We start from the raw sequence: 13605 nt of genomic DNA on the forward strand, positions 1-13605 counted from the left end.
ATTAGGCTCTCAGCTGGCAACGCCAAGTGGACTGCTCAGTCCTTGGCAGGGAGCAGCCCTGGCGGCCTCAGCAGACTGGAGAACTCTATTGCCTTCATCTCCTACACCCTCAGGTAAGGGACACACTCATGACCACACAGCCCAGTCCACCCCCTGTGCTCTGCAGGGAACCCATCTCGGGAACACTGGCCCCATGTTCTCACTTCCTGAAGTGGGATGAACTAGAATCCATTGCTGAAACTGGTCTGGGGTGACCTCATCTTCTCCTGTCCTTTGTTATTCATTCTAAAATACCTCACCTAGGGCTGGGGATGTGGCTCAAATGGTAGCGCGCTCGCCTAGCATGCGTGAGGCACTGTGTTCGATTCTCAGCACCACATAAAAACAAAATAAAGATATTGTGTCCACCTAAAACTAAAAAATAAATATTTAAAAAAAAAATAAATAAAATACCTCACCTAGCAATTCAGTCCCTGAGCTTCATCACACAACTGTTTCCTCCTGGGCAAAATAGGGTACTCTCCACCCCACAGGTTGTGGGTGCAGGTCCCTGTGAATCCTTGGTGACATTAGTGGTCCTGGGTAAAACACAGGTCTCAGCACTCCGGACTCCTCTTGGGCCAATTCAATGGCTGAGAACTGACAGCTCCCTCTGTGATGGCTGAGCCGTCCCTCGTGCGGCTGTCTTTTTCTTCCTCTTCTCTTCCCCCAGCCCCAAACCTGTCCTGAATGCTCTACCACTGAGTTACATCCCCAGCTGTGGGGAGCCACACTGAATGACCATACCTTCCAGTCCTGATGCCTCAGGCTCTGGCCAACCACTGCATATGCTGTGGCCTGGTCCGAGACCTGCTCGGATAGCAAGGAGGTCTTTTTTGTAGGGCGTGACCCTAAGGTTGAGTTACACTCACCTGTTTCTTGTAGTCCTGCCCTTTCTTAGATAGAACTTTCTAAGAACAAGAGTCCCTCCACCCCCCATAAAAGCTCACTTCTGAACATGTTCACTCTCTCTCGTCAGCCTCTCATGACTTTCTCTTGCTCTCCCTTTTGGAAAGCCTGAGGCCGAGAGCTAGGGAAGCCATCCTGAAGCTTGTGTCAAGGTAAATTCTGTCTGTGTTTTATTTGGTGTCCCTGCAAATTCACATGAGCAATCTTAAGTTCAGCTGCCTGCACTGGTTGGGGGCATCACCCAGCCCTTTTTATTTATTTATTTATTATTTGGGTACTGTGGATTGAACCCAGGGACACTTAATCACTGAACGACATCCCCAGCCCTTTTTATTTTTTTATTTCGAGACAAGGCCTCATAAGTTGCCCAGGATGGCCCTGAACTTTCGATCCTCCTGCTTCAGCCTTGCGAATTGCTAGGACCACAGGCACCACACTGGGCTCCCTTGGGCCTCTGAGGTAACGTGGAGTTGAACCTAACCCCTGGTCTGCGTGGCAACTGCTCAGGAACTCAGCTTTCCACATCCTCGTTCCTCCGTCCTCCCCTTGATAAACACGTGCTAATTGTTGGGGGACCAGCAATCCCAGGCTTGCCTGAAGCCTGAGAGTCCCAGGGGAGGTGTGTCAGGAGCTAGGACTGAGTGCAGGAATGTCCCCATGGACCAGGAGAGTGGAGGGATGGAATCATGTCTCACACATGTGCAAGTGAGGAAGGATGTCAACTATCCCTCAGGAACAACCCCTTTTGATAACTGGTATTCTGTTCAGACAAGAGTCCCATCTAGCCAGCTATGCAGACATGTGGCCTTCCACTGCGCTTCCTGACAGGATGCAGCAGGGCACCAGAAAAGACCCACTTAAGCCACAAGGCCACCTGAACTTGCCAGTCGCTCCTCCACTGGATCAGCCTCCGCCTCCAGTACCAAAACTGTGCCTTTCTCCCCTTATTCTTAAAAGGACATCTCCAGGGGCTGGGGATGTGGCTCAAGCAGTAGCGTGCTCACCTGGCATGCGTGCGGCCCGTGTTCGATCCTCAGCACCACATACAAATAAAGATATTGTGTCTGTCGAAAACTAAAAATAAATAAATAAATATTTTAAAAAAAAAAGGACATCTCCATTTGTTTCGATGGGAAGCTGGCCTGAGAGTTGTTCTTCCTGGCATCTCCTATTCTCTGGCCAAAGAACCACATTTCTTTCACTGCAAAGTTTGCTCAGTTTTGCTACTGGTTCCACAATTCTGAGAGGGAGAAAGAAGCACTGTAGGTCAGAAATTGGTAACATGACCACCCTCAGTTTTACTTGTCCTGTCCTTCATGTAATTGGGTTCATGAGGCTAAAAACCAGGCCTACTGCACATCACATTCTGGAGACCAGCAGTGTGTCCTGTCTATTATGGGGCATGCCACAGTGTGGATCCCTTCCAGTCGATGCAGTCATACTGCAGGGTTTTTTGCTGTTATAAACAAGGCTGCTATGAATGTTCTTCCTTATGGGTTGAATTGTGTCCTTCAAAAGCATGTTGAAGGGCTGGGATTGTGGCTCAGCGGTAGAGTACTCACCTAGCATGGGCGGGACCCGGGTTCGATCCTCAGCACCACATAAAAATAAAATACATTGTGTTGTGTCCATCTACACCAAAAAATAAATATTTAAAAAAAAGAAAAAAAGCATGTTGAAGTTCTAACTCCCCTGAAACCTGTCGATAAATATGGTCCTATTTGGAAATATAGCCTTGGTAGATATTGCCAAGTTAAGATGAGGTAATGCCAGAGCCAGGCAGGCCCTGTCTGGAGACCGATGTTGTGGAGGCAGGCTGTGCCAGCTGACTCACTCTATGACATGCAGAGCAGCAGTTTCAGATGAAGCCTAACCCTTACTACATTTTGTAAAGCAGTAGTTTGCCATGAGCTGCTCCATTTTGAGGAGCAGTGACAGGTGGAACAACTCTATACCTTGTTTGTACTAGTGCACAACCACCATCTGCCCAGCACAGCCCTAAGGCACAGATTGATAAATAATTTATTGGCATCAACTTATCATGGGGCACCTGGACACATGACATCCCAAGCTATATCAGAAAACTGAAGTGGAAGCTTATCAATCTCACCAGACGCAATCCCCTCCCTTGAGATCTGTAAATGGAGGAGCCCCCCACCCCTAGACTAACCCCATCACCTGGTCACTTGTCACAAATCTGGCCCAGGAAAATCCCTACAGCGAGCTTCAGTTCTGGTTCCTTTGGGCTTCAACACAGCACATTTTCTCCTGCCTGTGACAACCAGGCCCAGACCATCCCAACTGACACTGAGACTGAAACTGCAGTCAGACCCTCAACCTTGGCAACTCTGGGGAACTGGTTGGATAAAAACCTTAGTCCAGGGCTGTGGCTGTGGCTCAGTGGTAGAGGGCTTGCTTGGCAGGTAAGAGGTACTGGGTTCAATTCTCAGCACCATTAAAAATAAATAAAGATCCGTTGACAACTTAAAAAGTACTTAAAAGCATCCTGTAATTGTGTGGTGCCTGGACCCTTTCAGATTTATAGAGAATCAGATGTGACTGCGTTACTATTCCTGTCCTTGATGGAGTTTGCCTACAAACAGGATATTCTGTCAAGGTATAGATAGGTAACAGCGGACATGCTTGAAAACGAGGTGTCTGCTGTCCTTGGGAGGGCCTACTTGCAAACGAGAGGCTCCTTCAAGGTTTAGATAAGGTAACTGCAGACATGCTTGAAAACAAGGTGTCTACTGTCCTTGGGAGGACTTGCCTGCAAACGGGATGTTCTGCCAAGTGGGCTAGGAGGGCGCTAAGAAAAATTTTATTATCTGTTCTTAACAAAGAGCAGAGCTCAACATACTCCGGGCCGAGAATAGATTAGCCATGAGAAGCGGGTCACTTCTGATTAGAAAGTAAAACTTCTGTATGCTATGTTTAATTAGCTGAAAGACCTGATTTATTGATGTTGGAAGGCTGCCTTCTTTGTTCACAATACTATAACAAGATTGCTGTACACAATAAAGGACTTTTTTTCTGCTGCTGCTTTGCTTGCTCTGCTTCTTCTTTCTTTTCCCATGCTGACCTGCAAGTGAATTACTGCAACATTTGGCGTAGTCGGCAGGATCCAGCACCGAAAGGGTAAGCACCCCAGGTTAAGAAAACGAAAGGGGGACTTTCGGGATTAACAAAATATCAAAAGGTATCGCCCCAGGTTGAAAGAAACTTTAGGGGGACTTTCAGAACTAACAAATATCGAAAGGTATCGCCCCAGGTTGAAAGAAACTTTAGGGGGACTTTCAGAACTAACAAATATTGAAAGGTATCGCCCCAGGTTGAAAGAAACTTTAGGGGGACTTTCAGAACTAACATGGGAAACTCCCAGTCCTTAAAGGAACAATATGTGGAGTTACTACAAGGATTATTATATTCCATAGGTGTGAAAACATCTCATAAAAGACTCAAGGAGTTATTTAAAATTATAGAATGTCATTGTCACTGGTTCCAGTATCAAACTAAGGTCCAGTTAAATTTAGGGGAATGGAAATTGGTTCAGAAAGAGCTCCGTAAGCAGCATCAGGCTGGAAATGTTATTTCTTTAAAGATTTGGACATTGTGTAACGCTATTACTCAGGCATTACAATTATTAGAAAGCAATAATGATAAGGGCTCTCTTTGTGAAAGTCAAGTTAATACATCAGAATCTGATAATAAGGTTAACAAATCGGAGCCCAAGAAAGATATTTGTGATACTATAGATGACTCTCCTAAATCAGATCTGGGTGATGAGGAAGATTCAGAAAGTTCAGATAGTGACTCCAGTATGAAAGAAATTATGGAAGCCTTTGTAGAAAAAATGAAATTAAAAAAGCAAAGGTCTTCTCTTAAACCTACTACTTCTTCTAATGCTTCTCTCTTTCCAGTGACAAGGTATAGAGTTGATGTGGGTAGAGAACAACAACGTTTTTCATTTCCTCTTACTATGATACATGATGATGATGATCTTGCAGATCCCCCTGGTGGAATTGTTGATCCACCACTTTTGTTTCCTATAACTAGACAACAAAACCTTCAAAATCCCCAAATGATTGATGTTCACTATACTGCAGTGGAATACAAGTTTATTAAGGATTTAAAAGCTGCAGTCTCTCAATATGGCCCTCAGTCTCCTTTTGTGTTAGGTATGTTAGAAAATTTAGGAACTTCTAAACTACTTATTCCTTTGGATTGGGAGGCATTAGCCAAAACAGTTTTGGAGGGATCTCAGTGGCTACAATTGAGAAGTTGATAGGAAGATGAGGCACAAAAACAAGCTAGAGAGAATGAGGCTCAAAATCCCCCGGGACCTATGGAGGATAAGTTAATGGGGGAGGGTAATTACCGTGCCTATAGAGAGCAGGCTCAATATACAGATCCAGATCTTCAACAAGTTCGACAGGTTTTCTTAAGAGCTTGGAGACATGTGATACCCATTGGTCAAGCACAACCTTCCTTTACTAAAACTGTACAAGGGGCTACTGAACCTTATACTGATTTTCTTGCCAGACTGCGTACTGCTGTAATGAGGGCAATAAATCAAGATCAAATAGCAAAGGTATTATTGGAAACATTGGCATTTGAAAATGCTAATCCTGAATGTAAGCGTATTTTGGGGCCATTAAAAGGGCAAAACGCCTCATTGAGTGAATATGTGAGAGCTTATGCTGGAGTGGGAAGAATTGAACATCAAGCTTCTGTTTTTGCTACAGCCATGGCTGGAGCCCTTAAACCCAATAAATCAGGAACTTGTTTCAATTGTGGAAAAGCAGGTCATTTTAAAAGGGATTGTAAAAAAATAATAATGATAAATAAATACATAAAATAAATAGATAAATAAATTTTATGATACTTTCTAATTACCGGCTGATCATTTTTTCTAGGACTCTTGCTTTTTCCTAGATTCTGTATTTTTTGAGCTCATAATTTTGATCCTACAGACCTAAGTTAATGTTTTTCTGATCAGTTCTATTTTTGATCAACTGTGAAATATTTAAACATTACAATGGAAATTTCACCTAAAATAGCTACAAGGCCTTTATTGTGTTATGTGTACACATTTGTATTATGTGTTGTATGTCTGTTTGTGCGTATGTCCATATATCATGTACATGATATAAAGATTGATATATATGTAAAGAGCGCTCATAAAAAATTTAAAAAAAAAATAGATTCAAATATTTGTAATTCACTGATTTAAATGGTTCAATTTAAATTGGGTAAACAAATAAAAATAAGATGTCTTTAACATGTTAATGACTGATATGCTCTGATTCTAGGACTTTTCTTCAACAACAACAACAACAAATGGCTAAGACTGTTCATTATACTTGTCTAATGTTTTGATAAAATAAGTAAATTAATTAGACATAAGATTACTTGTTTATGAGTACTTTTGTTAAATATCAGGTTAATTTACAAGGATAATATGCTAAATGTTAAATATACCATTAAATACTTTTAACTCCTTAAATTACATAACATTAATAATTTTTTAAGTTGATAAATAATAAAAATAAATAAATAAATGGTTACTTTATCATCCCTAATATTTAGACACTATATTTTCATAGTATGGTAAACAAATGTGATTAATTGTGTACTACAAATAACAAAATATCTCTTATTAAAATGGAATAATTTACTTAAATTCAAAAATTTACAAGGATTATTTCAAGGTGTGAATAAAGAAGAGGTTAAAAAAAATTAGAAGGTTCTAGTTATGGATTTAATAAAAAAAAAAAATGTGTTCCTAGAAGTGAGTAAATAAAAGGGTTTAAGCAAATGATAAAGAAGGTCTATGTATGTTGGCTATATAGGTTTAAGCAAGTGATAAAGAAGGTCTATGTATGTTGGCTATATATGTAAGTTTTTTAAGCAAATAATCTTGAAGAAATTAAAGATTATACAACTATGGTTAAACAACAATTATTATTTTGCAATATTCTAATATGTTATTTCTTTTAGAGCTAAACTTAATTAATATAAAAACATCAATAGTAATTATGGTACTATTACTCTTCTTTGTATATTAAATTTGTTCATATTTTCCAGGTATATGTCATTAAGATAGAAACTTTAAAAAAATTATATCAAGCTGGTATTCTCCAAAAGGTTACATGGTAATTTTAGGCTTATAAAAATAACATATTAGAAATTTATTTATATCATTTAATTTCTATAACTGGGCCTATTATCAATAAGATATATAAAGTTTTGTGTTATTTTTTACACTGAGGTACAATTTAAATGTATTTTTTAGTTAATGAGAGCCTAATCTACATAAAGGTTAATATTATAAAAAACAAAGACATTTTTCTATTTTTCTACAAAAAGCTAAAAGCTTTCAGCCTTTCTTTATTACATGTTTTAGATGTATTATCATATTGTGTTAGTTTTTACTCAAATAAACTTAAACAATTATTTATATAAAATTTTTAATCTAATATTTAATAAAAACAAAAATAAACTTTAAAACTACAACACTTTACTTAAAATTTATAAAGAGCCCTACTTACCTAAGATAAGACTCTATGTCCTATCTGACTACATGTAAAAATAACAACAAAAATAGTAGGCCAAATCTCTGTATATTTTACTCATATTAGAGCACATTCTACACTGCCAGGACCATTAACTAAAAAAAAAAAAAAAAAAAAAAATCAAAATATTGATCAACTATTATTCCCCTTACAAAAGGCTCATCTAGAACATGCTTTACATCATACAAACACTAAAGGACTTTATAAAAAATACAAAATAACTCAAAAACAAACATGTGAAATTATAGCTAACTGTTCATCATGTGCTCCTTTTAATATTCCTTATTGTCCTCCTGGTGTTAATCCAAGGGGACTCCATTCTATTGCTCTTTAACAAATTGATGTTGTTATAATTCAGTCATTTGGACAACTAAGATATGTACATCATACTATTGACACTCATACTCATTTTCTATGGGCCACAGTTTATCTTAAAAAAAAAAAAAGCTAATGCAATCATTTCTCATTTATTATCTTGTTTTTGCTCTCATGGGAATTCCTTAAGAACTTAAAACTAACAATGCACCTACATATACCTCACAAAAATCACATTCATTTTTACAAAAATATGACATTACACATACATTTGGCATACCTTATAATAGTCAGGGTCAAGCTATTATAAAAAAGACACATCATACGTTAAGAAAATATATACTAAAAATAAAAAGGGGGGAATATGGCTATGGCTTATACACCTCAAAATATACTTCATAAAACTTTACTAACTTTAAATTTTTTATATGTCTGGTCAACTTCCAAGGTTCCTGCAGCCCAGCAACATTTCTCTACATTTAAATCTCAGCCATTATTTCTAAAAATTGGAAATACCTATGTGGAACAGGGATGAAAATAAAGAATGGATTTCTAGGTTGTTGCACCACATGGGGGGGGGGATTTGCTCTTATTTCTACAGGTAAAACACCTTTCTAAGTACCTTCAAGACTTATCAACTTGCAGAATGAGTGACCCATTTGTCAGACAATTTCAGGAGCTGACTATGCAAAAAACTTCTACAATGGCAACGAAAACAGCAGACCCCCCAACATGGGGACAGATAAAAAAGTTGACTCAAGAAGCTGAAAAAACCCTTCAAAAGACAAATCAGCCTTTAAATCCTGTTAATATTTTATTAGCTATGCTTGCAGTTATTAATTGCCAGGTAAGTATAGTTTCTGCTCATTCTTCTGCTTTTTGGGCCTATGTTCCTAACCCTCCTTTGGTGCACAATGTTTCCTGGGGAGAACCTAAAGTTCGTGTGTGTACTAATAATACTAATTTTCCCCCCTCCTGCATGTGGGGGAATTAAAAATATTCCATTCCATAAAAATCTGTATAATATTTCTAATGTAACTGTAGCTGTTGAAGGAGTCCCATTGTGTATAGGGGCTCATTCTTTCTGTTTGCCTCTTATAGCACATAACAACTCTCTTTCTTATAATAGTTGGGGAGTTAATTATCATAGTTATCCTACTGCTGTTTTTACTGTCATGATATCTTCCCGAGGATTTAATACCTCTAGTATGTATGTTAATCAATCATGGCTATCATCTGAAGAATGCTTTGTCAGAACTCATCTTCCTTTATGTTCAGCTAAATATTTTAAAACATTTTTAACTCATTTAAAGTGGGAAAAATGTCACAATCATCACCCTAAAACAGTAGTCAAATATCAAAATATCACTATAGTTGGGTGGAGTCCTGATCATTCTGAATTTATACAAAGTTGATCAAATCGTACTTTAAGATGGCATTGACATAATGGGACAATAAATGCTTGGGGTAATGAGACAATTAAAATGCAACATTATGCTTTGGTCCCTCCAATGTTACAGCATATAAGGTTTTCCAATATTCAAGGGGATATATGGAAATTATGGGCAGTATCTGGGAAACTCACTGTATGGACTGGAAATTTCATGTTAGACGTATCCCGTTCCTCTCCTTTTGAAGTACATCTACATAATAATCTGACTTATTTTGCTTCTGCATGTGTTAAATTCCCTTATTCTCTTATGATTGGAAACTGGGAATGGAATGTAACTTGGGGAACTATATCATGTATAGACCGTTATCTTACTCAATGTGTAAATAGAACTAATTGGGAATTAATAGAAATTAATAATTATTCTTTAGTTATTGTTAAAGCTCGCACAGAATTGTGGGTGCCTGTTAATTTGACTCATCCTTGCTCTGATTCATTGTCTGTTACTCATTTGTACAATGCTGTTCAAGTTTTGTTACATCGCTCTCTACGATTAATAGAAATAGTTATAGCTTCATTCCTTGCAGTTGCTTCTGTAACTGCCACTGCTACAGTAGCTGGAGTTGCTTCACATCAAGACATTCAAACTGCGAATTTCGTGAGAACATGGCATCAAGATGCTCATTTATTATGGCAACAACAAAAGGACTTAAACTCTCAATTGGCTACAGATGTGATCAATTTACAACATACTGTTTCCTGGCTTGGCGATCAAGTGACTATCTTGGCTACCAGAAGTGTTCTGAAGTGTGACTGGAATTCTTCTCATATTTGTGTGACTCCTGTGCCATATAATACCAGTGATTCCTGGGAAACTGTTAAAAGACGGTTAAATGGACATCAAATTTAACTTTAGAAATTATGAATTTGGAAAAAACTATTATGGACACCTTTAGTAAGACATTACCTGAACTAACAGGATCTAACATTTTACAAAAATTGTCTTCAAGTATTGCTAATTTATATCCCTTAAGTCATTTCTCTACCTTGTTGTCAACTTCTTTAGGTAACACTGTAATAATTTTTGTTTTGTGTTTTGTTTTGTATATAGTCTTCCAACGCTGGAAAAAGCGAAGGCAACTGAAACATGAAACCTCTCTTTTCCTTCTGCTATGGCTCTTTTACAAAAACAAAAGGAGGGAAATATAGAGAATCAGATGTGACTGCGTTACTATTCCTGTCCTTGATGGAGTTTGCCTACAAACAGGATATTCTGTCAAGGTATAGATAGGTAACAGCGGACATGCTTGAAAACGAGGTGTCTGCTGTCCTTGGGAGGGCCTACTTGCAAACGAGAGGCTCCTTCAAGGTTTAGATAAGGTAACTGCAGACATGCTTGAAAACAAGGTGTCTACTGTCCTTGGGAGGACTTGCCTGCAAACGGGATGTTCTGCCAAGTGGGCTAGGAGGGCGCTAAGAAAAATTTTATTATCTGTTCTTAACAAAGAGCAGAGCTCAACATACTCAGGGCCGAGAATAGATTAGCCATGAGAAGCGGGTCACTTCTGATTAGAAAGTAAAACTTCTGTATGCTATGTTTAATTAGCTGAAAGACCTGATTTATTGATGTTGGAAGGCTGCCTTCTTTGTTCACAATACTATAACAAGATTGCTGTACACAATAAAGGGCTTTTTTTCTGCTGCTGCTTTGCTTGCTCTGCTTCTTCTTTCTTTTCCCATGCTGACCTGCAAGTGAATTACTGCAACACAGATTTAGTCTGTGACATATTTAAAAATGTGTGTGCGTGTGTTATAATTGTGTGAAATATAATGTGTGATTTGAGTGTTATTAGAAATTAGACTGGGGGGGGCTGGGGTTGTAGCTCAGTGGTTCAGGGCTCACCTAGCACGAGTGAGGCACTGGGTTCGATCCTTAGCACCACATAAAAATGAAATAAAGGGAGGGCTGTGACTGTGGGTCAGTGATAGACTGCTTGCCTAGCATGTGTGAGTCACTGAGTTCAACCTCAGCACCACACACATAAATAAATAAACAGATTAAAATGTATCATGTCCCTCTATAACTAAAAAAAAAAATATTAAAAAAAAATAAATTAGATTAGAATGGAATAAAAGAACTTGAGTTTGCCCGGGTTATGACTATCAGGTGACCCTCAAGTATTGTTGAATTGCCACCACTGAAAGTGGTGTAGCTTGTGAATTCATTGTTATTCAACAAATTCTGACATTATGGAAAAATGCAAATGGTTTTGGTTTCTGTTGGTGGCACAGCTTGCTCATGGCATGTATGCATACAAGAAAAGGAAAATTTGGACACAGACTCAAAGGAGAAAGTACCACATGGAGAAGGAGCAGATTGAAGTAAGGCCAGGGGTCTTCCAGAGGCGGGAAGAGTCAGGGAACAGTCCTGTAGGCTTCAGAGAGAACACATCCCTGCCAACACTTTAATCTCAGACTTCTAGCCCTGGAACCATTAAATCCATCTCTGTTGTGCCACCAACACTGCTATAGCAGCCCTAGAAATATTCATATATTTTATAAAATCTTTTTGTTTATAACTTTTTGTTTCTCATAGAGAAATACCTAGGATTGGGGACTGGAGCTGTGGCTCAGTGGTAGCGCACTTGCCTGGCATGTGTGAGGCACTTGGTTCGATTCTCAGCAGCATGTATAAATAAATAAACTAAAGGTCCACTAACAACTAAAAAAAAAAAAAATTAAGTCATTTTCTGTGCAATTCAATATTAAAAAAAAAAAAAGAAAGAAAAAAAAATACCTAGGATTGCAATTTCTAGGTCCTAGAGTATCTGTATCTTTAAACTTTTCTGTTGTTTTTGCAGTACTGGGGATGAGTCCAGGGCCTTGGGCATGCTAAGCAAGTGCTCTGCCACTGGAGTGCATCCCCTAACCTGTATGCTTAAATTAAAAGAAACTGCTAAGCAATTTTTCAAATTAGTTGTCTAGTTTACACGTCCACAAACAGTAGATAGCTGATGCAATTACTGTACAAACTTTCCCAAATATGTGTAGTCAGTTCTATTTCAGCTCTGCTGAATGGGTGAAATGATATCTCATTGTGGTTTTAATCTGTACTACCACACTACCAGTAGTGGCAATAATCCTTCATGTAGTTATTGCGTGTGTGTGTGTGTGTGTGTGTGTAATTCTAGTAAAATCTTTTTAATATTGATTTGCAAAAGTTCTTTATATATTCTGGGTATCAGGCCTTTGTTTGGCACGGTGCTCTGAATATTTCTTCCACTGTATGGCTTTCCTGTTTTGTTTTTATTATTATTATTGAAATTGAAAGCCTTTTTTTATTTAAAACTCACTAACAGGTATGGTGGCACACACCTGTAATCCTAGCTATTCAGGAGGCTGAGGCAGGAAGATCACAAGTTAAAGGCCAGCCTGGGCAACTTAATGAGAACCTGTCTAAAAATAAAACAAAGAGTCTAGCCAAGTATGCTGGTGCACACCTGTAATCCCAGCAATTTGAGAGGCTAAGGCAGGAGGATCACAGGTTCAGGCCCAGGAAAATTGCCACAGTGAGGAACCTCCCATTTCCAGTCCCCATTGGGTTTCAGCAGAGTGCAGCTTCCCCTGCCTGTGATGACAACGCGTGGCCCACTCCCACACCTAGAGCTGACACCGTACACCGTGAAACTGCCGCCTATCTGGACCCTCTGCTTTGACAGCTCTGCCGACTGGAACTGGTCGTTAAAATCCAGTTCCAGTGACTCTTTGCATTCATCTCTCAGTGCTCTTGGCTCAGTATTCTGTAACCTTGCGGCTGCTTTCTTTCTGTGGCCCATTTATATGTCACTGTGTGAAGTGGGTGTGCCTAGAGGATGGGAATAAAAGAACCCGTGACAGCCCGGCTTACGCCCACCAGACGACCCAGGAGCGCTCAGCGAACCTCCGCGGTGGCGGTGGGGGGCATTCGGCAAGTTCTGACGCTGCGGAGAGGCGGCGGGGCGGCCCGTGTCGAAGGCAGGCTCGCTCAGTCGCTTCCACTGGGCCCCGGCGCTCCACCTCGGTGTGCAGCGGCGTCGCCCTCCTCTTTGGAAGGCTTTACGGGCCCAGGCTCGCACGCCGCGCGTCACCCGTTCAGCGCGCACAACCCCACACTACAGAACTTCGGAAAACCAGAGTCACCCACCTTAAGTGGACTCTGCGGGAGTCACGGAGACCCGGGCGAACCGCGCCGAGCAGCTCGCCCGGCTTCCCTCTCCCGACACCGAGCGGCAGAAAAGAGCGAGCCTGCAGCTCCGACCCACTTCGCCGCCGGGCGGGCCATAGAGTCCCGCCCTCCGCTTTGCTAGAGCGGCCCGGAAGTGTCTCGCGCCCCCGTCC

General features: G+C 39.9%; 1 pseudogene; it reads right to left on the minus strand.

The window, feature by feature from the left end:
- Positions 1-13562, minus strand: part of LOC124095847 (magnesium transporter NIPA2-like) — a 28824-nt pseudogene extending 15262 nt beyond the window's left edge.
- Between the last annotated feature and the right edge of the window lie 43 nt (positions 13563-13605).

The sequence above is a fragment of the Marmota monax genome, unplaced genomic scaffold, assembly GCF_021218885.2.
Source record: "Marmota monax isolate L192 unplaced genomic scaffold, Marmota_monax_Labrador192_F-V1.1 WCK01_AAM20220418_F8-fsc00073, whole genome shotgun sequence".
In the NCBI taxonomy this organism is placed as follows: Eukaryota; Metazoa; Chordata; class Mammalia; order Rodentia; family Sciuridae; genus Marmota; species Marmota monax.